The sequence below is a fragment of the Poecile atricapillus genome, chromosome 8 (genome assembly GCF_030490865.1).
Source record: "Poecile atricapillus isolate bPoeAtr1 chromosome 8, bPoeAtr1.hap1, whole genome shotgun sequence".
Classification (NCBI taxonomy): Eukaryota; Metazoa; Chordata; class Aves; order Passeriformes; family Paridae; genus Poecile; species Poecile atricapillus.
Genome location: NC_081256.1, coordinates 3,273,627 through 3,296,910, shown reverse-complemented (window position 1 = coordinate 3,296,910; position 23,284 = coordinate 3,273,627). Strand labels below are relative to the sequence as shown.

At 46.0% G+C, this 23,284-nt stretch overlaps 1 protein-coding gene across 6 annotated transcripts in view; it reads left to right on the top strand.

The window, feature by feature from the left end:
• Window positions 1-23,284, top strand: part of ST6GAL1 (ST6 beta-galactoside alpha-2,6-sialyltransferase 1) — a 44,746-nt gene that overhangs the window by 1,765 nt on the left and 19,697 nt on the right. The window contains exons 2-3 of one of the 6 annotated variants that reach the window (XM_058843573.1): window positions 12,890-13,056; window positions 14,080-14,198. The gene's annotated coding sequence lies outside the window, so the exon portion shown is untranslated. Of the gene's footprint in view, window positions 1-11,699; window positions 11,719-12,889; window positions 13,057-13,641; window positions 13,766-14,066; window positions 14,199-23,284 lie in introns of those variants that run through there. The other 5 variants (XM_058843574.1, XM_058843575.1, XM_058843576.1 and 2 more) reach the window with 5 other exon arrangements.

The following is a 23,284-nucleotide window of genomic DNA, read 5'->3' as shown; positions in this document are numbered from 1 at the left end:
GCAGCTGATAGCTTCACCTGGGCATAAACCACTGCTCTGGAGGTGATGCAGCTGCTGAGTTGAGGCAAATTGCCTGTTTTCTTCTGGTTCAGCAAATAAATTGTTTGGTGATGGTGCTGCAGGGATGAGCAGCTCTGTAGTGCCAAGGTGTGTGCTGTGTCAGTGTTGGGGATAGGACAGCCATGCAAGGCTGCAGCTTGGCTCCAGATAAATCTATCCACTGCTTTTCTTCTCTCGCTTAATGCTTGTTTCTCTTGGGTAAGCTAAATGCGGTGGAAAGAGCTGTGTTTTGTGGGTTTAGGGGGAACATTGTGGGGTCCCCTGCCAAAATGTGTGCCTCTGGTAAAAGTGATGTGTGGCCTGAAAATGGAGATGGGTACAATAGTGAGCTGCCACATTATCACTGGAGCTGCAGCACTCAGCTGGGCGTGTATGTGTCTCTTGCTGGCAGCAAATCTGAGGTTAGGTTTCAGAAGAGAGGAATATCTGATCATATCTACTTAATTCCTGGACACAAAAATATTTGTTGATGTGGCTTTGAGCAGGCTGCCTGCTCTGGTGGCTGCTGTTCGTGTGCTCTGTAACTTGGTTAAAACCAAAGAATGGAAATGCAGGTGTATCATTGTTCATGGAGACCTGTATTTTTAGGGACAAAATAGGTGAGTACTTAAACCTTGTTTAGCAGTGACTGCTGGCAGAGTCATCTCCTGCGGGAGCTGGGAATACACGAGAGGAAATGGAGGTGCCAGTATGAGATGGTCGGGGTGGTCTAACAAAGGGCAGAGCAGATGCAGCCGGTAATGTTCTGTATCTTAACTGTCCTTGAGACAGTGGTGCAAGAGAAGCTGCTGCAGGAGCAGATCACTGTGCATTCAGAGCTGTATGAGGCTCTGTCGGAGGTCAGGCGGGCGCTGAAGGGCAGCCCTGCGCCGAGGAGCGTGTCCCCAGCACCCACACAGGCACCTCAACCACAGCACCTGGGCAGCACAGTCTCACCCAGCTCCTGTCCTGCTCCAGGCTGGAGGAACCAGCCAGGAATGGGAATGGATCAGGTTGTGTTGCCCTTTGCTCTCAGGCTGACTGACGTGGAAGAGACGATTGAATTCAAGTTCTTCGGCTGTCAGTGCTTCTCCTCCCACCCTTACTCTGCTGCACTGGCAGGTTTTGGAAGGGCAGAAATGATGCTGCAGTCGTGGTCCTCATCCCTTTCCACAGGAGAGGTTCAGTGGCATGCACAGCTGCCTGTGACAATGTCCTTCTTCTGTTCTGTACTCAACATTCTGTAAAAGGTCTGACAGAATCGTTTTGATGATACTTTTTCAAAGTATTCAGACCTTTTTCACAGCCCTCAGATTTTGGAAGAGTGATGTAAATCAGAATTCTGCACAGGATTAGCAATCGGAGAGCATTATGAATCAATCTGATACTTTGTCTTAGCCATAGCCCTTCTGAGAACACTGACCTACATATTACAGCTTTCACTGTAGCTGCTTCACCAAGGACAGGCTTTGCTCCCGAGGGTAAGGTGGCCTGGTGGCTGGACATGTTTGTGTTTGAAGAGCATTCCTGGTGGCTTCAGATGTGCTTCAAATCTGTGCTGCTTGACTGGGGAACTTGTCAATGAAGTGTGAAATACAAGTGGTTCCTTTGAATGTTCTTTTAATTATAATTGTGGTGATGAAAAAACTAGAAGATGAAATGAGATGCTTTCTGTATAAAGTGCTCTTAGATGTCGAGCCAGCAGGGATTGCTGTTATCAGATCCTCTAATCACTTGTGTGATTAAAAACCTTGCAAAAACTTATATGTTTGAGCCACTTGCTTGTAGGTAAAAATTGAGGTTTACTGCCTTTCTGAATGTCTGCTGCAGCTCAGCCTTTGGTGAGCTGTGAACCCAAAGCTTCTGTAAAATCCCTCCCTGTGGCTCACTGATGGCACTGAATGTGAATGCACATCTGCTTGTTCCACTTGCAGATGAGTTTTCCTGATTCCCAGAGCCACAGGGTGAACGATGGTAAAAAGTGGTGTCTGCAAAGCAGTGACTTGTCAGGCTTAAGTGCTGCCTTAAACCAATTTCTACCTGTCACTATGATTCCAGCTGCACAGGATAGATGCTTTGGTTTGAGGGCTGCTGGGAAGCCATGGGAAATGTGTGTACTGGTGTGCATGTGCTTCCCAGCACATTCCAGTAGCATGGACCATGGTAAAGACCCTTCCAGGTGGAGTGTGCGTAGAGCAGTCTGTTCACATGCAGATCTCATGTACAAAGTTGTGTGTGTGTGTGTGTCCAGGAGCTCTTCTGTGAAACCAGAGGAGGTCTGCCCTGTAGTTTTTTGTCTCAGCAGGTTCCAAGCTGTGCCTTTGCCTAGTTTGGGTTTGCTCATCACTGCAGCATTTGGAAGCTGCTTGGGGTGTCTCTGAAATAAAAGCTCTGCCACCAAGTCATGCGATGGTCTTGAATGTTTGCTTGTGGTCTGTTGCTCACAAGTTCCCACAAGCAGTGTTCTCAAACAGAGGTTGGTGTAGAAAGCTGCAGCACAGCATCTCGCAGTTTCTTTCTCTATAAATAGCTAAAATAAAAAGTCTGTTTGCAAGATTGGAAACAGTGCTCATAATATCTCACCTTCTAACAGGATGCTGAAGTGTGGGAACGCCTCTACTTTTTACCTTGTCTCCTGTGCCCCAGACTCCTTTGCTTGGGAATGGTTTGTCTTTACAGGCAGAAGGGAGCTCTGTGCCAGACTTTGCTAACATTTCTCTGCACTCCTGATGCGTGTTAGCTCTGGGAACTGGCAGCTACTGAAAATGAGCTGAGCAAAGCTGCTCCTGGTACCTCGGTGCTGCTGAGGAAGTGGAGAAGCCGAATGCACCCGGCACAGGATGCCAATCTGTCTGGCTGTACATCCCACACTGATCCCTGGGCACTGGCAGGCATGTTTGTCACAGAGCCCAGCTTGTGCCTGCGACTCCTGAGGCTGGTGGAAACTGGAAACAAGCTAATGCTCCCTTCTTAAATATTGCATCCATTCTGCTTATAGTCATTGCAGCCCTTTGGATTTTCAGCTGTAAAATTTTGTAGAAAAATAAAAGTTCTTGACAGCAAGGATGAATTTTTTAACATGCATTGCAGTTTGCCCTTTGTGTCTTTGTGGTACAGCACTTGCTGATTGGAAATCAGAGGGGTTCCAATAAACCTGTGTTCACTGGATTTTCTGCAAATACCCTGTGAGTGCCAGCAGAGTCCCAAGTGTGTGGGGAGAGTGTGATGACCCTCATTGGTATTGGAATGACAACAGAAAATGCCAGGGCAGTTGTGCAGCAATGACAGCTTTCTAAAATGGATCTCCTGCAGACTAAAGGATGCCTGTGGTCCTGGTTTCCCCCTGCTAATCTCAAGGACCTGCTTTTACTGTGAAATAATGTTTGAAGTATAACATCAGAGTAATGACTTTTTGTTCTGAATTTGTTTGTAAGGCAGAATCCTTAGGAAAGGCTGCAGCAGAGCTCTGTTGCCTGAGCTGCTCTCTTCCAAAGGCACGGAGCATCCCAAAAGCAATTAGTTTATATCTTAAATTAATATAAAACTTATCAGAGATGATGTCTTTATGCTGTGAGCTGCACAGCCTAGCAAGACTGAAAATTTGAGTGTGATCCTTTGTTAACTAAGTTGGGTTAATGTTTATTTATTTGGCTGATTTTTGTTTTAATCTCCTTCTCTTGTGTTTATTTATTTGGTTGGTTTTTGTTTTTATCTCTTTCTCTCACAGTTTAGTTCTTCCTAAATTCAAGATTTTACTTTGGTCCAGGGATGGATGATCACTCTGTTAATTCTTGGTTATCCCTGTGACTGTGGTCTGCCATTCTTTGTGCTTGCAAGGGGTCTTAAAGAAATTAGAAATTTAGATGTAAAATATTGTAATTGTTAGGATAAAACCTCCCTGTTGGTCTCATGAGACCCCACTTGGAAGGCTGCACCCACCTGGTCTGAGGTTCCCAACACAGGAAGGACATTGGCCTCTTGGAGCAATTCCAGAATAGGCTGCTGGGATTATTGGAGGGATGGAGCATCTCTCCTGTGGAGAGGCTCAGAGAATTGGGATTGTTCAGCCTGGAGAAGAGAAGGCTTCAGGGTGACCTCATTGTGGCCTTCCAGTGCTTGGAGGGAGCCGCAGGAAAGGTGGAGAGGGACTTTTTACAAGAGCCTGCAGTGACAGGACAAGGAGAAATGGCTTCAAACTGACAGAAATTAACTTTAGATTGGGTATTGGGAAAATTCCTCCCCTGTGAGGGTGGAGAGGCCCTGGCACAGGTTGCCCAGAGAAGCTGTGGATGCCCCACCCCTGGAAATGTCCCAGGCCAGGCTGGATGGGGCTTGGAGCAGCCTGGGCTAGTGGAAGGTGTCCCTGCCCATGGCAGGGAGTTGGAACAAGATGATTTTGGAGGTCTCTTCCAACCCAAAACCTTTTATGATGATTCTATGATACTTTATACTTTTTGGGTTGCTTACATTTTTATATAAATTTATATTTGTACTCCAGCTCTTACTTTTCCAGCAGAGCTTCAGTGTAAATAATTGTCGAGGAGTTGGGTGCTTTGTAAGTGAAGTCCATTAGCAGAAATGTAGCAAAGATGGAAAAGTTGTGTTCTGGCTCCTCTGGGCTGGTATTTCACAGGCAAGTCTGATGAATACTTTATATGTTTTATGAGGGTCTGGAAGGTGCTGGATGATTTTGTTCTCATCCAGATGATGGTGTCTGTGAGTATAAAGCTTGTTTCTTATTAACAGCTGTTCTTGAAATCCATTTTTCACAAATCCTTATATAGTCCATGAGTGTTGCTTTCTTGGGAAGATTGTCAAAGGGTGACTGGTTGTGTCTTAACAAATTCCTTCCAGAGCTTGATAACATTTATTTTGTGAAGTGTGTAGCTGCCTAGGGAGCTGCCTTGTAGCTTTCTGAACAGAGCCCATAGTGGAGAGAAACCTCCTCCCCAGTGAGGGATGTGTTGTGACTTGACTCCAACAAATGCTGCAGGGGCGGGTTTCAACCGGACAGGAATGGCATCTGGGGGAAAGAATTGGGAATAAGAAATTAAGTAGTCCCAAGGATATGTTTTAGTATTGGGGGCAGGGGGATTCCCAAAGACAAAAATGGAATTGGTAGAAATAAGTATTGCTTGTGCCTGTGACATGAAAGGGTATTTTTAGAGATATGGGAGTCCCCTGGAGAGGAAGGAAGAGCAATGGCTGGAATGCCTTTGTGTGATGGGTTGGTCAGACTTTCTGCTAATGGGACAAAGTGAGGGATCACTGGCATTTTTAGGCTCTTCAGATTTAATTTAATGTTTGTTTAAAGAATAGCTGTCTTGAATCCTGCAGACTGAGCAGCTTCCTGGGGATTGAAGTGTATGAAAAGGTGATGGAGCCTTGGAGCTGGGCAGTGGTTCCATGTTCATGGAGCACTGCCGGGCTGCCTGCTTTTCCAGAGGTGTCTGAACAGAACAGAAAGGTGGGGGAGCTGTGTGGATGTGATGCCATTTTCCGTAGATTTATCTGCTGATTTTCAGAGCAGTTGTTACTTGTATCTTCTGTTTTATTCTTTTACAACATAGTGTGGGTGTGGAGTGGCAATTATTTTAGGTTCTGTGGATGTGGCTCAGCAATTTCAAATGTGGTTAGAAGTGAGTTTTTAAAAATTGAGGTGAACTCCTTAAAGTCTCTACCTGGGGTAACAGTCAAATTAATTTTCAAGTGTGATACGGCACCCCTCTCCCTTTCCACTCTCAATTTTGGAGACTTCTCTCCACTTTGTAAAGCACTTTGCAAGGCACCCATCTCTTTCAGATTAACTGCATGTTCTAAGGTTAAGAAGCTTACCTAGTTATTAGGGGAGTGCAGTTGGGTAACTATTAGATATTCATGGATGAATTGTTTAATTTGATCATCATATGCTTGCAATCCAAGGAGAAAAATACAGAAAGGTTAATTAAGGAATGGTTAGAAAATTTGATGTCAGAAATGGTGTTAAATTTCAGCCTGGACTCTCTTAATTAAAATTAGTTTAGTTCATGCTGGAAATGAAGGAAATTTATCACGGCTGCAGATGTGGGAGTGTACCAAGGTCAGCGATGCATATTAACTCATACTTTTAAAATTATTTTCTGGCATTAATTTAGCTTGGCTTTTCCCCATCTGTCTTCATGTAGATAGCAAACCCTGTGGGAGCCTCACTTACTCGAGGTATTGCAGAAACGCCTTCTTCCTCCCCACTGCACCTTTGTGCCCTCTGAGCTGAGATTTTACTGAGCTGGGTGAGGACAGCAAGTCAAACCCTGCAGGTGATGTTTCAAATGCTTAATTGTGCACCTAAACACTGTCCTGCTGCTGCCAGCTCCTCGGCTCTGTGAGGAATTCCCACATGTCCTGCCACATGGAGGGGAACCGAGCATGGAAACAGCCAGCCTCGCTGGACAGGAAAGGAGCGGCTCTGTCCCTGCTTTGTCACAGCCGCTTGTCCCGGCTCAGCCCTGCGCAGCCCAGCCCGTGTGTCACAGCCCGGCTCAGCACCTCTGTGGATGCTAACTGTGAAACAGGGAGCACAGTGCCTGGGGAATAGCAGGCCCTTTCTCTGTCTCGCCTGAGAAAGTGGCCTGGGAAATCATAAGGAGGAATTAAAACAATCCTCAGAGACAGAAAACAGCCTTGCAGGTGCTGTTTGTCTGTTCCTTGTTTTCTTGCAAGAGAAGGTGGAGGAGTGGGGTACCCCACTGACCAATGATGGTGATGTGTTAGTTTACTAACCAGTAAGAGTTACTTTTCTGTACTTTCACATATCAGTCTATAAAAGGAAGATCTGAGGTAATAAACCTTAAGGAAGAAGAGAGGGGAAGAGCTCTCCTGTTAAACTCACAAGAGAGTCTGTGTCGTTCTTCTCGTCATTCCCAATAGAGCGACACGCCTCGGCCGGGGGCTGAGCTCATACAGCCAGTCACTGCTGTCAGAAGATCTCTCATCTTCCTTCTCACCTTCTACCCACGTGGATTTCCCCTGGTTGCTCTGACTCCCTAATCTGGAGGAAAACTAACGTGGGGTGTAGTTAAATGCTAGGCAGGGCTCCCAATAAGTGGGGAGAGCAGCTGGGAGCGTGTTGCCAGCCCCCCACATTCCTGAATGCTCGTGTTGTTCCTGGCCAGCTGGGGCAGGAGACTGCAGGATGCTGGTGATGACTTGGAGAGCCTGGGCCACCAGGGCTGCCCTGAGCCCACCTGCCGGGGTCTCAGTAACCACAGTCTGTTTGTGGCTTGCTTTTTCCATCATTGGCTGTTTCTCTGAAATGGAAAACTCAGCCTGGGTGAGAAGGTGGTCATATCCTGCTTCTCCCCATCTGAGACTGCCTCACAGGTGTGTTTTAATGCTGTGTCCTGCAGTCTTGAAGTTGTTTTAGAGCATTTCCTTTGACCAAATTCCTGGCTAGCCATATGAGCCAAGAAACCTTCTCATCTTAGAATGAAGTAGCATCGTATTGCTCCTTCTAGCCCCTTTCAGCCCCTGCAGATCCCTAAGCAGCCATCTCTTAGACAGCTTTTGGTTTCTCTGGTCCCTGAGCATCTTTTAGCCCTCCCACATCCTTGGCTTCCTTTCTCTTAGGTTTCATGAAAACAAACTCTTGGGGAAAAAAATCCAAAACCAAAAATACCACTGCGAAAACCCCTACCCACTCTCCAAATGTCCAAATGATTTCTGTCTTTTTTCTCTGTAGTTGCACTTACTATTTTTCACAAAACTGAATTTAGCTGTTGGTGTTATCAGTAGTTCTAATGATTTTTTTTTTATAGCCAGTTACCAGGAGACTATTAGCTGTGTGTTTGTGTCAAAAAGTAGGTGTAATGGTTTACAACAGATGAGCTGCAAAAACTACCCCCTTAAAACAGGCCTGTGGAGAAGCTAATTTGGTGTTGCTCACTGGAGAAAGAGATTCTTTATCTCTGGTTTGGGGAGGAGGATCAGGGAAGTTCAATTCATCCTGAGCAAGATGGGTTTGAAATGGAAATATTGGTCTTTGCAGTAGCTGGGAAAGGCAGTGTGAAAGTTGGGAGGTGTGGGAAAAGGCTCTTGCTGGGGCATTGCTGGGATGAGGCTGTGACTGGGTGAGAGGTTGGATCAGCCATAACTTGCACAGGTCATCCTTTTCCATGGCCACGTGTAGGTCCTGCTTGAGCTGTGGCTCTGGGCTTGGCTTTGTCCCTGTTGCTGCATTGTATCCTGGGGACGGTGGGAGATACAGTCCTGCTTCAGCTTGCCTTGCAACAAGTGAGTTTCTCTGTTCCTGGGAAAAAAGTCCAATAGCAGGAGATTTCCTCTCTAGGGTATCTGGATAATGGCCTGAGAATTGAGCCAGCCTAGCAATCAGTAACTGGATTTTCAATTCCTAGCCCTGTTCTGGGTAGCAGAGGTTGAGGTCTGGCAGCAGTGATCACATCAGTCTCAGATCCCCGACTAAGGCACTGCCCGAGTGCTTGTGCCGCTCTCTGTGCTCTTGATTCCTGAGCCTCTCTTCTGCAGAAGGGATGGTTTGGGGTTTCTTGCTCTTCTGTGGTGCTGCTGAAGTTACAGTATTTGCACAGAGCCAGTTCCTCTGAGATGATGATCATTCTTCTGTTCAAGCACAAGCTGCCAGCTTACAGAATTAATTGCCAGTGGTCTGCAGTAGCCCTTGACTTGTCCTAGAGTTTGCTTTAATAAAAGGAAATAGATCTTTGATAAAAGTGGAAGGAGTTCTGTATTTTCTCTGGAAATACAGAAGGGGTTGCAAAGCCAGGTTCTCAGAAGGCAGGGCAGCTTTTAATTTATACAGACCAAATTTGGCCTCTGTGTGTCTGCAGGTTCTGATTGCGTGGTTCCACAGCTGCTGCTTGGCTTGATGCTGCCTTGCTCTTTGTGCATAATTGATCTGTATTTGTGGTTCTTTGGTGGGGTTTTCATTTTCCTTTTTACAGCTCTAAGGTTGTGCTTTACTTGTGTACTTAAACCTTGCCCCAAGGACGAGTTGTCCAATGGGCCCCTCTGCAGTGCTGCTCATAAATGTGTGAGCAGCTGCAGTTCATGGTGTGTTTGTGGGAAAGCAGCTCTGTAAGTGGGGAGCTCAGTTCTTGGCCAATTCTGGGTGCTCTTCTGGGAAGCTGCCAGGAATTCTCTGCTCCTAATTTCTGATGTCCGTGAAATGGAGCTCTGTGGCTGAGAGCTCAGCTTGTGTGCAGACATGATCATGAGTCTGTCCTTCTGCAAGGGTCTGGCAACAAGGGATGTGAGTTTATTCTAAGGTTTGTTTGATTTCATAGCAGCTGTAGAAGAAGCAAGGCAGAAATCACTTTTTTGTCAACTTTGGCTTGCCTTTCCTGAGACTTTATTTGGCTTTTGTGACTTATTTACTACACCCTAAGAAAAAAAAAAAAAAAATCTACTGGAAAAAAACCCACCCAGGCAGAAAGTTATTTCATCACTGTCATTCAGTGAGTGCTTCTGCTGTGTGAAAGGAGTATGCTGGGACAAAATGAGGGACAGGATTAGGTCTTTTTTGTGTGTGTTTTATGGGTAGAGGAGAGGGCTGGGCTGTCCACCACACAGGCTCATCCTGCTTGAATCATCACCAGGCAGTGCTGATGAATCACTGTCCTCCCTGTGGAGCCTGAGTGGGGAGGATGGGCTGTACAGAGGGGATTTGTTGGTAGATTGACACCAGGAGAGCCATGGGATCTACCAGTGGCCTGAGAGCAGGCATTTGCTCCAGTCATTACTTCTCTTCAGGCCTGTTCCCAGCCTGCCTTCCAGTCCTTGCCTTAGTGCTCTTCATGGACCAGTCCTGGTCTGAAGCTCTTCAGTGTCTCATTCCACTTCCTTCTCGTCTGCAATGTCTGGGTTTCACATCCTGCTCCTTGTGTCTGGTAGACCTGCTCCATCCTGGTTTCTTTATTCCTCACATCTTCTCATCTGACTGATATGACCAGAGGGTACTGCTATCCCTGCCAGTGGTGGCATTGTTCATGTCCCTGCTCCCTCCCAGCTGTGCTGGCCCCTGTCTGATCCTCTGCTGTGGGGCTTGGGGGCATTCCTGGCTGGTGCTCAGCTCTGTAGAGGCTTTAATGATTTTCCATTTAACTGTGATTAACCTGGCAGGCAGGGCTTTGCCTATTGCATTCTGGAGGAGTTGTGGTGCAAGATTTCTAACTTTGGGATGAATCAGCATTAACAATTAAGCAATAAACAGATACCATTTCTTTTACAAGATGACAGACAGCAGGATGTTTTCCTCTGCCAAAGCATCCATCAGGCTGTTGGTTAAGCTGTAGCTGGTAAGGTAGGAAGGAGAAATAATTCCTCACTCATAGAAAAAAAAAAAGTCACAAGTCTGCATTGACTGCCAGTGGGAGGAATGCTGAATGACAGAGGAGGCTGTTTCCTCCTCCTCCTCCTGGTCCCAGTCTGGTGATTACTGGCTGTTAGTGCACAGACCTGTCACACTGGAGTCTGGATGTTACTAGAGTGCAGTAAATCTCTGCAGGCACCTGGGCTGGCACTTCATTTACAGCACTCTCCAGGATCTTTCCATACAGATCCTCTTAGGAGGGAAGAAGAATTAATGATTAATTAATGAAAACTTTTACGTTGTTCTGAATTGGGGAGTAATTTTTGGCCCCTAAATAACTTTGTCATCTTTCAAGCTATTGTCTCTTTTACTAATTACCTGCTTGTATTCGTGATGGGGAAATTTGCCACGTGGAAATGTTGTGTAGCTGAGTTCCTCATATTCTGATTTGGCCAGGAGGCAAGGAGGCCTGATCACTCATGTCCTCATGGCTTTCAGAGCAAGTGCTGAGGATTCAGGCTCTGCCAAGGGACACTGCCCACCCTGCAGCTGGTGGCTCACAGCCCCAGCATAGGCTCTGTGCACATCTGGAAGGTGCTGGGCTGTCAGAGGTGCTCCTGAGCAGCCACTCTTGCTGTCCTGCTCTGCTCAGGGGCACATGTCCCCTTGATCCTTTTGCCTCCCAGAGATGCTGGTGAATATTTTTGAGCATTTTTCCCTGTTAGCAGGAAGGAATGGGTAGATGACTGGGAAGCTCCCATGGCCCCAGCCTGGCTGATGTTCACCCTCTTACAGCTCTGTGGCTGCCCAGGCTCTGCCACAGCAGAACTTGCATTGCCTCTGGTGGCATCTCTGGGCTCACTTTCCAGTCATGTGTAAAGGCAGACTTCAGCAGGGAGAACGTAGCCAGGGGTGGATTGTTGTATATTTTTAAAACTGCTGCCCCTGAAGAAGTGCTGCCTGGCTGGACAACCAGTGTGCTGGCCTTTTTCAATTGTCTGTGCTTCTCTGCATACCTTTTACCTCCTGTTTGCAACATTTTTCTCACTTAAATGCACCCTTTCTGCAGGCCACAAAGGCTGGTGTGAGCACAGCCTGCAGCGAGGGGATCCTGCTGAGCTTGCAGGCTGGGGACTTCCTAGGCTGGCATGTGAAAGTGCTGGGGCTCTGGCTCACTATTACTCATGCAGCCTTCCTGGGCTGCCTTACAGCTGTCCTGGGGGTCTGCCTGTGCAGATTTCCTCACTTGCTGTGATGGCTGACCCCTTGCTCCATGAGGTACTTCTCAAAGATGCAGCCATGGCAAGACACTGCTGCAGGCTGGTGGACACCAAGAATGATATTTTTCAGTCTAGCAGGTAGCTGTTGCTGGTTTTTCCTTTCTCACCTAACCCTCAAGTATCTTTCTAGTTTCACTCTCTCATATGGCAGGAAACTTCACCACCCTGTACTGGTAGGACCTCAGTGCTTGAAGTAGGGCATTGTGTGCCTACGCTGTCCTACACTGCTGAACATGTCTTTGCATGTCTTTTCAATATCTTCCTCCTTTCTTGCTTTTTACCTCTCTTTTCTTCCCCATCTTCCTCCTTTTCTTCGTCACACAAAATATATAAAGCCTAAGCTTACCTTTTTCCTGCTTTGCCTCCCCTGCTGTGGTGTGCTGCTGTGGCTTAGGGTCCCATGGATGCTTCAGGCTGGCAGTAATTTGGGATATGGACATACTGGGACCTCTTATTAAGCTGTGAGTGCTTGGGCTCCCTACTGAGAGCAGAAAGCTGAGCTGCTGAACTTGAGATGGAGCATATGCCAGGCCATGCACATACACTGGAAACTTGCCCAGGGCAGGATAATTATGGGAGGTAGTGTTTCCTCAAGCGGACTGTGTGCTCTTGCTTGCTAAACAGTCTTGTGATTAATATCTTATTTAAGAGGATTTTAGGTTGTGTGCTGCAGTTACACCGAGTTTCATTTAGAAGTAGGCAAGAGGTTGGAAATAAAAACTCTGTAAAGGCTCTTTTGTGTTTCCAGCAAGGGTCACCAGGTAATTGCACTGCATCCCTCCTCTGTTGTCAGTAGGCAGTAGGTTTTGCTATGGATGGCTCAGTGGAAGAGGGATCCTTGAAGAGCTTTGCACACATTTTTGTACAGGCTGCATTCTTAAAATCTCCTTAGGGACCCATAGCTCCAGCACTCAAGGTCAAGTTCTTCTTGCCCTGATGTCAGCATTACCAGCTTTCCCTGGCTCCTGGCATTAGACTGTAGTGAGTTCTGCAGCCAGCAGGTGTTCACCAGCAGGTTTTGCCTTCAAAACAAGGCTCTGTGTGGTGTTTTACTGAAGTAATGTTTGAAGGTGTCAGCAGCTTGATTGTTGGCCTTATCCAGGACACATGGTGTGGACACAGCAGTGTCTGCATGCTCTGGGTGTTTCTGTGCCACTGCTGATTTGCTGTCTGGTCTTGGCTGGTGGTTGTAGTCTCCTGATCAGTCTGATGTGGCTGTCTAACATCTTCACCCTAATTTCTTTCCTAGGCAAGAGCACTGAGCTAAAAGGGACATGGGAGCATGAAGAATTGCATGGAGACCACAGATGTGCTGCTTGTGGTGGCATCTCCTACAGCTCTTACCTGGCAATCTGCTGCTGCCTGGAAGGGATTGACAGGAACCTCTGTGGACAGCAAAGGAACCTGGAGATGAAGGTGAATGACCATAGCTCTTCCTCTTTTTTTTCCTTGTGCCTTTTTTCACTTCCATGTCTGCAGCAAGAGCAGGGCTGCTGTCAGTGTGACAAGGCCACATACATTGAGGCACTGCTGTTTGCATTGAGGCCATCTCATGTTACAAGCAGAGTTGGGAGGATAGTAAAGAAAACAGGGAGGGCTCCCTGATACTCCCTTAGCAACTATCCTACATTTCTCCTTTAAAGCAAAATAAAACATTCTGCTTCTTGTGGGAGCCCTTGTAGAAGCTGACATGTATTGGTTTTGTGCCAGAGATAAGAGTCTGATATCCAGTATTTATTCTGACTTGCATAAAATGCATATGAGATGTTATAATACTAATAATGTTAATACTGGGGCTCGTTTTGATAAAGCTTTCCATAGAAACCCTTGGGGACATTGCCTTTGGCTCTAGGTTAGAGTGATCAGCTGCCTGCTTACACAGCTGACCTCTGCTGATCATGCCTGAAGTGCTTCTGTTGGTGGTGTCACTACTTTTCCTATCACTCTTCCCCACTGGTATCTTGCCCCTTATCACAACACTGCAATCCTTTGGCTGTTGCCCTCAAGGATGACAAGTGTCATGTGAGCCATTGCAGGGATTATTGCTGATGCTGGGACCTCCTTTTTTCTCTTGTGCACAGGAAGGCTAACTTGCTAGGAAGCACTTCTAGAGGCAGCTGCAAATGTAGGTATTGGGTTTATGCCTCTTTTTGTGCTTGAAGAAGGTTTGGGAGGACCTCATTGTATAGCTGCTTCTCTAAATATTTAACTTGCTGGCATCAAGAGTTCTAGCTGTCGCTCCTTACTTCCTCTTCTGCTGGAAACATGCTAATGTCCTCTCCTCCACTTAAAATGTGACCTTTAATATGGAAAATGCACCTCCCTTTCTTACTTTCTGGCTGAGCAACACTTCTCTCTCCCAGTGTTGTGTTACCTTTAGCATTGCAAACTAGAACACTTGGGTGAGGGTAGTGGTGTTCCAACAGCCTGCTTGCCTAGGGCCCACTGGACTTGTAACCCCAAAGAGGGCAGAGAAGAGCCAAAATCTGCAGAGAGATCAAGACAGAGCAGTGTGGAGCCTGGGGAGCATTGGCAGGAGTGGGAATGCTCTGCTGGAGGTGAGTGGAAAAGAAAAGGCATAGCCTTAGGCATCGCTGGCAGCTGCTCTTTTCTTGGGGAAAGAAGAAAACTAAGCTGGAGACAGTTTGATTTCTGGTTAGGTGGGATTTGGGTGGAGAATAAAGGATTAAAGAAGCAGGTCAGCCAGTCCTCTGCTGCAAAACTTCTTGTTTTGGTTGTTGTACAGAAACAAATTTTTTTTGTTCTGTTTTTCTTATTTGTTCCTCTGTGGAAGTCATCTGCTAGCTGGACAAAGATGTGACTTGAGGTGTGATGCCAGGTGAGCTGGTGAGTTGGCTGGATCTCATGTGGATATGGGAGCCATCCTCTCTGAGGCTGTGGCAGTGCAGAGCACATCCACGTGCAAGGCACAGGTAGGCAGCAGGGACTGGGACTGCTGGCCTTGATTGGGTGCCTGCCTTTGGGACAGCTGAAACTCAAGGCCAGGTTGACCTTTCAAGCTCAGATACACCTTCTTGTGTGGAGATATTCCCTCTCTTAATGAGCATTGGTAGCACTGAAGATTCACCTTCTGTTTGTGCCAGAACAAAATCTTGAGCCCCTTTTGAAATGCTCAGAAGTCTTCCTTGTTGAACAGTCAAACCCAGCCCTCTGTTACCAAGTCTGGTTTTAGACTAGGCAGGCCTGGTTAGGCCTGGCTTGCAAGATGGCAAGGCTGCTGGAGGAGATGGATATATGAAAACCACCAAAGTGATATATTTAGTCTGTAATATCTGTATATCTACCTACCCCCTTCTCAGCAGTTACATTGTTTTATATGTTAATATCTGAAGTGGGAAAGGGACTTACCTCTGAAATAGGGAAGTAAAACCAAAAATTGGCACACACCCTCCTTGATGCCCCTGTGGCTGTGTGGGGGCCTCTGACCCCCTCCTGCTTGAGGAGAAAGGGGCAGAGCCTGCCTGTTGGAGCAGAGGGTTTGTTGTGTGTTGGTCACAAATGGACAGAGGAGAGGGATGTGCTTCAGTGTGTTGTGTCCAGGTTTAGGAGTGGTTTTCCACAGAGGGTGTCCAAGCAAGTGGACACCAGCAGCAAAGCCTTCAACCATATACTGAAATAATTCCCATTAAGGTAATAGGATGATGCACCTGGAAAGATATTGTGTAGGATTAACAGTGCAATTCATTCTACTTGTGCTGAAGTGCAGTGTGAACCCATCTGCATCTGTTTTGGCTGCAGTTTTGTGTGTGCTTTAGAGACAGTCCCAGCAGTGCTGTGAGTTTTGGGCAGCTCTGTCAGGAGCTGGGTGTTGGTGTATGTGGCTCTGTGACCTCTCTCCACACTGCTGGCCACTCTGTTTTTGTGTAGTTGTGGCTTCTCTGTCTGAGGTCGGTGCTGTGGCAGGTGACACTCGTCTCAGGCACTGCTTTGCACTTGAAGCATTTTGTGGGACTTGTGCAGAAGCTCTGAAATGCCTGGATGAACAAGCACTGCATACAGTGGATCTGGGAGAGCTGGGGGGAAAAGCTGACCAAAACTGAAGGAAAGGACTTCCAAAAAGGAATGTTAGTGGAGGGTGGAAGGAGAGCTGGTGGTAGGATCTCACCAAGGCAGGAAGGCAGCTTCACTGTGGGGAAAGGCCACAGAAATTAGGGCATCCCCTTGTGCAGTGTGGATGCTGGAAGGGATGTGAGAGGCCTTAGGGGAAGATTTCCCCGGAGGAAGAGGAGAGTCCCGGGGATGCTGACACAGTAGGGAAGCACCACAAAGCACCTTCAGCCTCCTCCTGTGCTCCAGGCAGCGCTGTGTGTCCCTGGGCTCTGAGCACAGCTCTCACACAAATCACTGTGGTTGGTGATGGGTGCTCAGCACCAGCACTGCTGCTCCCTGGGCTGGGGCAGAGAGCAGAGCCCAGAGCTTTCATCTGCCCTGGCAGCAGCAGCACCATGGCCACGTCCAAGGCACTGGGGGAGCCAACACCTCCAGACCAGTGTGTGTGGTGAATTTCTGCTCTGCTCTCACACAAGTGGTTTTTCATCTCTTTGGGCCATAATCTGCCAAGATATCTGAAAGAACTCTGATGTTCAGTCAGCTTTAAAAGACCTCCCAAAAATGGCATGGGAGGTTTGCTGCAAGTTTCTGAAGCACTGGTGCTTCCCCTGTTTGAGATGCCTCTAGATAATGCTGTACAGAGATCCAAACATGATACAGAACCTATGAACTGGGGCTGGTTTTCAATTTTTAGCCTTGTACTTTGGGGAAAATACCCTTAAATTACTGTTCTAGCAGACTTCAGAAAATATTCATCAGGCTGATGCATTTTAACTGGTGATTTCTATATTTGTTACTTTGGAATGAGGAAGAAAAATTCAGACCTAATGACATGTGAAAGTAATTTCCTTTGACAACATACAACTCTGGCCTATATGCATGTTGGACAGCTAATGAAAAAGCTTTTATTTCTGAAATGTCACTGTATTATGAATACATTATTTCTTAACTCAAAAATAGATGAGGCTATGTATGTAAATATGTAAGTATATATATCTGTTACAAATCTGAGAGCATGTTTCAGTGGAACAGAAGTACTTTAGCTGAATTGGCCTGATTCTTCAAAAATAATTAGAAAAAAGCCCCAAACCAAAAAAGAAAAACCTACAAAAAGACCAGTGAAATGCAAATTAAAAATCTTAAAATAGTTTGACAACTTTGCTAGGCTGCTCTGCTGTTTTTCTTTGCTTTAATAGTAAGATGCTGTGGTTCTTCCTACATGAGAGGAGTTATTCTCACCAGCATACCCAGGGCTTGAGGATTCTCTACCAGTTTGGCCTCAGGGGATACTGGTACGATAGCATGAGGAGCGAGAAAAAAAAATTGTGTGCCTCTTGTCAGGAGATATCCAGGACTTTTTATCTTCAGATGCCTCTGCAAGCTTAAAGCACAGTGTGGAAGCAGCCAAGTTCCCATCATGTTCATCTGGAGGGAGTTTGTGGAGAGGAGAGTGAGGTACCTTACTGTTAAGGTTTCTTTTGGCAGGAAAAGGATGGAAGGGGGAGATGAAGGTGTGGAGGCAGGTGAGCCTGCCAAGGCTTTCCCTTGGAGAAATGTGCCCTGAGGGACCTGTAGGAAGGTCTGAGTATCTCAAGGCTCTTCTGGAGAGGTACCTCTTGAACAAGACCATCCTCTGTTGTCATGGTGAGAGCTCCAGCTGCCCCACCATGCTTTGATGCCGGTGTTGATTCTTTGTAACCCATTGGTTTTTCCCCCTTGTACCACCCTGGCTTTCCCCCATAAAAACCCCAGCTCCTGCCTGGTTCTGGCTCCCCTTTGCAGAGCTGCTGGGCAATAAAGGCTGTTTCTGTGGAACTGCCACATGGTGCTCCTGGCTCTGACTTGGCCCAGGAGAACCTCACAGGGTGAGCTGAAATCACTCACAGGCCACAGGCTGCCCCTTGCTGAGGTTACCCAGGGGCCAGGGATTGCCAGAGACCCCTGAAGCTGTCTCCTGCAGGGGCCAGGGATTGCCAGAGACCCCTGAAGCTGTCTCTTGCAGGGGCCAGGGATTGCCAGAGACCCCTGAAGCTGTCTCTTGGGGACCTCTCTCTAGGAAGGATGTGGCATCCTGGGTCAGACCAATGGACCTGGCCTGGCCCACCACATGAAGGGTCACCTGAGATCAGTTCCCATGAGACTATGGTGGCATTCCCATCTGAGGTGTTTAAAAACTTGTCCCTTAGCAGTGTACTGGAGTGAAGGTAGGCAGATTTGTTTAAATAAAATGAATGAGTAACTTTTAACCTAAAACTTGGTCTGAGCCAGGTCAAAAGTCAGCCTTGTTTAATGTTCAGTGAACTTTAAGCCCAGTGCTTTTCCACTTTGAGCTTGGATTGGATATTGAGCAGCAAGAAGAAATGGCCTTGTGCTAGAGGTGGCATCAGATCCTCTCCTGGTCTGGACCACTGTGGGATGTTGTGGGACTGAGTGAGATCACTGCTGTTGGAAACACCCATCAGATCTTGCTCCAAAGCAGTTAGGCATGGTGTCCCTTCAGGGTGTCCTGGGAACCATCACCAGCATGTGGAACATCTCTGCTGGATTTCTGCAGGCTCTGGATGCACTGGGGTGCATCCATTCCAGGTGTGACAGATGCCTGACTTCTGTGTCTGGGGAGAGTTCCCTTTACCAAGGAGGAAGTCTGGTGTCTTTGTGGCCAGGTGGCACTGGGTGGCCAGAAGGAGCTGTGTGCTTTTGAGCAAGACTCAGCCCTTGGCAGCAGCATCCTTCCCCCATTCCTCCATGAATCATCCTTCCTCCTGTATCACATCCATTCCTCCAGCATACAGCTGGCTGGTTGTAGGAGAAGATGAGGACCTTTCATTGCTCTGGGAGGCTCAGAGAGCTTTTTTAAGTCTTAGAGCCTCTTTCTAAGACCGCAGAAACATGTTATACTAAGGGCAGTATGAGAGCCAATGTTTAATGGAGGAGGTACAAAAAATGTCTGGTGCCTCCTTCATTGCTTTAGGGAGTAACTTCTGTTTTTGTTGGAATTATCTGTCTAGATCTCTCAAAGTCTCATGTACATGAAATGTCTTAAATAGCAGGGGGCAGAAATCTGCCTTCTTCAAGGAGTGCGGTTCAGATCCATGATGGATCCATCCACTTGTCATCTGCAAGCTCTGCTGCCAGACTTGGTTCTGAAGTGCTGACTGTAGGAAGTGAGTGATGTGTTTGGGAGCAGAAGCTGGGTAGTGCTTTCCAGGCTTTCCACCTGGTTTTCTGATGCTGAAGAAAGCAGGCTAAAAACTCTGGAGGAAGTGAAAAAAGACATTAAAGTGGCCTTTATTGCCTTCTTGGCCCCTCAGAACCACAGTGAGCTTTACATGTGTTTCAGGCGTGGTGTTTTCCTCCCTTCAGCAACTGTGTAGACTTGTTTCAGATCTATTCATGCCATGGCAACACTGATCCATCACTGGGATGCTGTCAGGGTATGTAAGTGGGGAGAAAAAAGGGAATTCTTTGGCTGTGATGTACGTGGCACCACAGAGCTGCCAGATGGGTGACATGCTCTGTTTGGGAGCTTCCAGCTGGACGTGGTGCTAGGCTTTGCCAGTCCTCCACCCCACCAAAGAGTGGGCATTGCACATCAGAGAGGCACCTCCTTGTTCCTGCAGTGTTCTCCATGCTGGATCCTTAAGCAGAGGACATAATCTTGGGTTTGGGTAGGAGGTGCTGCTGAACCTGCTTTTCTTTCCTAAACATCTGGGAGGATGCTGAGGGAAGAAAATAGCAAGGAGGTTTCAAATGCAGGCTTTCTCAGGAAGGTTGCATTAATGTTTTCTGTTCTTCTAAATACATATGTGAAACTTTGAGAGTGGAGGGGCATCTTAAGCTCTTTAAATGTATTCCAGTATGTCTAGGCACCTAGTTTTGTGTTACACATTTATATTGCTTATGATTTATAAAATTGAATTGTATTTAGGCAAAGTTCCTTCCCTGGCAATATTTTTGTGGGATTGTTGACAGTAGATACATTTGAAAGGCTGATACAGGAGCACAGTGTTCCCAGACACTAGAACAGGGCAGCTCTTGCTGTTACTGCTGAAGTTCAGCCATGCCAAGAGCTCCCTGTGGGAGGATGTGACTTGATGTGCCTTGGCAAAAGATATTTGACATCTGCTACTGCAGATACTCTGACTTTTGAGAACCTGGCTGCTGCTTCAACAAGGAACAGAATCCAGGATCTTGGGGTACATGATTGGTGTTTATCTACTGCAGCCTGACACTGAGCTTGGACCTGGGCTTTCTCAACTGCTTGTGTTGAGTTATACCTGGCATTCCTCTGGTTGTTTCACTCTGCTTAACCAGTGGAAATGGTGATGTGTGGTAGAAGTGGTATCAATTAATCTTTTGTATTGCTGGGGTTATGGAGACCAAAACCAAGTGGTTTTGATTTGTGGAAAAACATCTGATTATCGTAACATGGGTTTTTTCCTGCCTCATTTCTCCTTTCTCTATCAGAAATAAAATAATTAACTCTAATTTTGAAGTTTCCATTTGTCCTCTATGCCTCAAATTCCATAAAAAGGAACTACTCTGATTTTTGCTGGATAAATAATTGAACTGCTTATTACATTGTTGTTTTTACAATTTCTCTGGTAGTGTTTTCCTTTGCTGGCTTCTAGCTGGTGTCCTTTATAATTTTCTCTTAATTGCCATCAGGACCTGCCTTTTTTTCAGCACCTGATACTTTTTGATAAGCAGTCTTCATATCTGTATGTGTCTTTTCATTATAAAATATGGCTTTCTTAGTGAAAAACAATTTATTTTAAATACAGTGCAGGAAATGTTTTGCTTAACATTGTTTGAACGGGCTTTCTGAAGTCAATGGCTGGAACTGACACTTTGCTGCTTTCTTCCAGTGAAGTTGGTGTGGTAGAACACTGCTGTTTGTTGAGTGCCAGCTCTGCCATCCCCAACAGGGATGAACTCTGAGTACGTAGAGAAAAATAAACCTTGGTAGCTCTCTTGGACTGAAAACCAGCATTGGTAGATCCAGACTTGTGCAAGTTTATTTCACTTAGTGAAAGACTAGGTCTTAGGTTAAATTAGAGTCTTCTTTGAGCAAGTTGTGAAGGGCTACTGCATTGTCCTTGAGACAGACAGACACACAGACATTGTCCTCACCTGCAGAGGGTTGGTGTCAGATGTGTTATCCTGAAGGGCAGTGTCCCTGCAGCTGGCACACAGGGAATTTTATTGTCCTGGGGCCACAGAACACCAGTTATGTGTCTTGGTGCACAGTGATATTTGCAGAGGTGTTGAGGTGTTGACCTGCCACATGCTGATAATTTAAAATAAAGCAGCATCTCCTGTTCATTCTGAAGGATAAACGTCACAGAGGAACACATGCTTGGTGGGGAATGATCTGAAGGTGTAATGTTCTATGTAAAGTAAATAGTCACAAACAAATGATTGCATCTTGGACTTTAAAACTGGGCATGGTAGGGGGATTTTTGCTGTTGGCTTCAGTCTGGGAATGGTTGTGATAAAGCTGACTAATGATGAAATCCTCACTTGTAAAGCCCTGACACGGGGGCTCTGGGTATGGAAGAAAAAGCAGCATTTTCAGGAGTTAGTGCTATTCATGCATGTACTTTTCTCCAACTGGAGGTGAAACTGGCAGTTTTAGAAATGGAAAAGGTTTGTTCCTGGGAGGGGTCTCCAGGTATCCTGCTGAGTGAGAACCCCATGGGCATGTGCCCATCAGGAAATGGCTTGTGTGTTGAGCTGCACTGGGAGCTGCCATGGCAGATTGCATCCAGCTGGGAGCACAGCTGGCCTGGGGCATACAGACACCCCGGGCAGGTGGGCTCTCTGGGCCATTACTGCTAACAAGGAATATTCAGCAGGTGTCTGTCTGTCTGTGGGGTAGGAGAACAGGACCCACCAGCTGAGGGCTGGGTCCTTTTATGGAGTTCACAAACATTCTGTCCCTCTGGGTGAGTAACCCACCAAACAGGATGCTAAGCATGTTCCTCTATATTCACTCTTTATTTACCTCAGTATATTTCCTAACTGGAATCTGTATTATGAGCCACTAAAAGCACCCTATATAGCAAGACTAAAATGTAAACCTTTAATTAGATGAAGCACTGATAAATCTGATATCCTGGATTTGTGTGGCATCTTGTGACTCAGAAAGCAGTTTTAACATATAAATATTATTATCATTTAGAATACTTTCATGGTAAAAAATGAATACATGTATACAATGGTTAAGGTACTAGATCCATATAAAATACTTATTATATATAAAAAAGCTGCTGCTTTTTTATATAATGAGTTATAAGGGGAAGCAGAGTGCTGCTAGGCACAGCCACCCTCCAAAACCAACATGGCATGTAGAAAAGAGCAGGAGTAAAGGGCTGACAGAGTCAGAAATAAAGGCTTCTGACTTATATTAAATCCCAGTGTTTGTTGACATGTAAAACCAAAATGAAACACATGCTTAAACTTTCCCTGCTGCCTCCCCCAGAATCTGCCTCTCCTGTTCTCCTGGGAAGTTTTTTTTTTTTCAGCTGTGATAGCAGCATATTTTCACTGGCACATGCAAAGATTTTTAATGCAGGCAGGACTAATGGAATTATTTATTTCATTACAAGTGACCTGTATAGCTCCTCAGCACCTGAAATTTAACCAATGCTTTTTTTCCCTCAAATTTCTGTGTAAAGTTTCCTTATTCTCCCTGTTCTGTTTGGTGGCATTGGAAATGCCTAACTGTATGGCTCAACAGATGTTTTATTTTCACAGCACAGTGATATTTTGGAAAGAAACCAAGAATTGCTAGAAGCAAGCCTTCCCTGCTTATATATTTACAAAGTCATGATACACACAGTTGAATTAACAGGCTGAGCTAAATAAGATATCAGAGGGATCTGAAACTTGGCTCCAGAGGGACAGACCTTTAGCTTGGAAAATGTTTTATTGCCTTTCATCTCGTGCATCCAGCATGTGGAAAGTGTAGCTTCTTCATTTGCAAAATGACATGAACATAGTTTGTTTGTTACTGTTAAGGCTCATGATAAATATTTTTACCTCAAGACAGGAATAGGGAATTTTCAGAGCAGATGCAGTGTGGAGGTTACTTTCTGAATCCAAATTTTTTCTTGTGTTAGGTTTTCTTGAGTATGTTATTTTGAACAGAAGAATTCCTGACCTACATTTTCATGTCTTTCCTCTTTTCCACACACATAGGAACTTATTCAGCCTCTGGTACCAGCCACTTCTCTTTTCAGAGGTTCTTTACAGAGGGCGTTGGGTGGAGGAAAGGGTTTGCATTCAGAATGTACCAAAAAAAGAATAGAAAGGTGTAGTTAAGTAGAAAATGTTCATATAGGGCAGCATAAAAACATTTAAAAATGCATCAGCAAAAGTTGGGAACAAAGCTTTCCTACTTTGTGGGCAGGCACAGCATTGTGGGTGCAGATAGAAATGCATAAATGAAGGAAATCTGGAAAGAAATGTAAATGCTCGGAGTTTAAATATGAAATAGTTAGCACATTATCTAAAAAAAAAAGATTGAGGAAAAACTTGCAAAAGTAAAAAGCTTCTGTGCATTCATCAG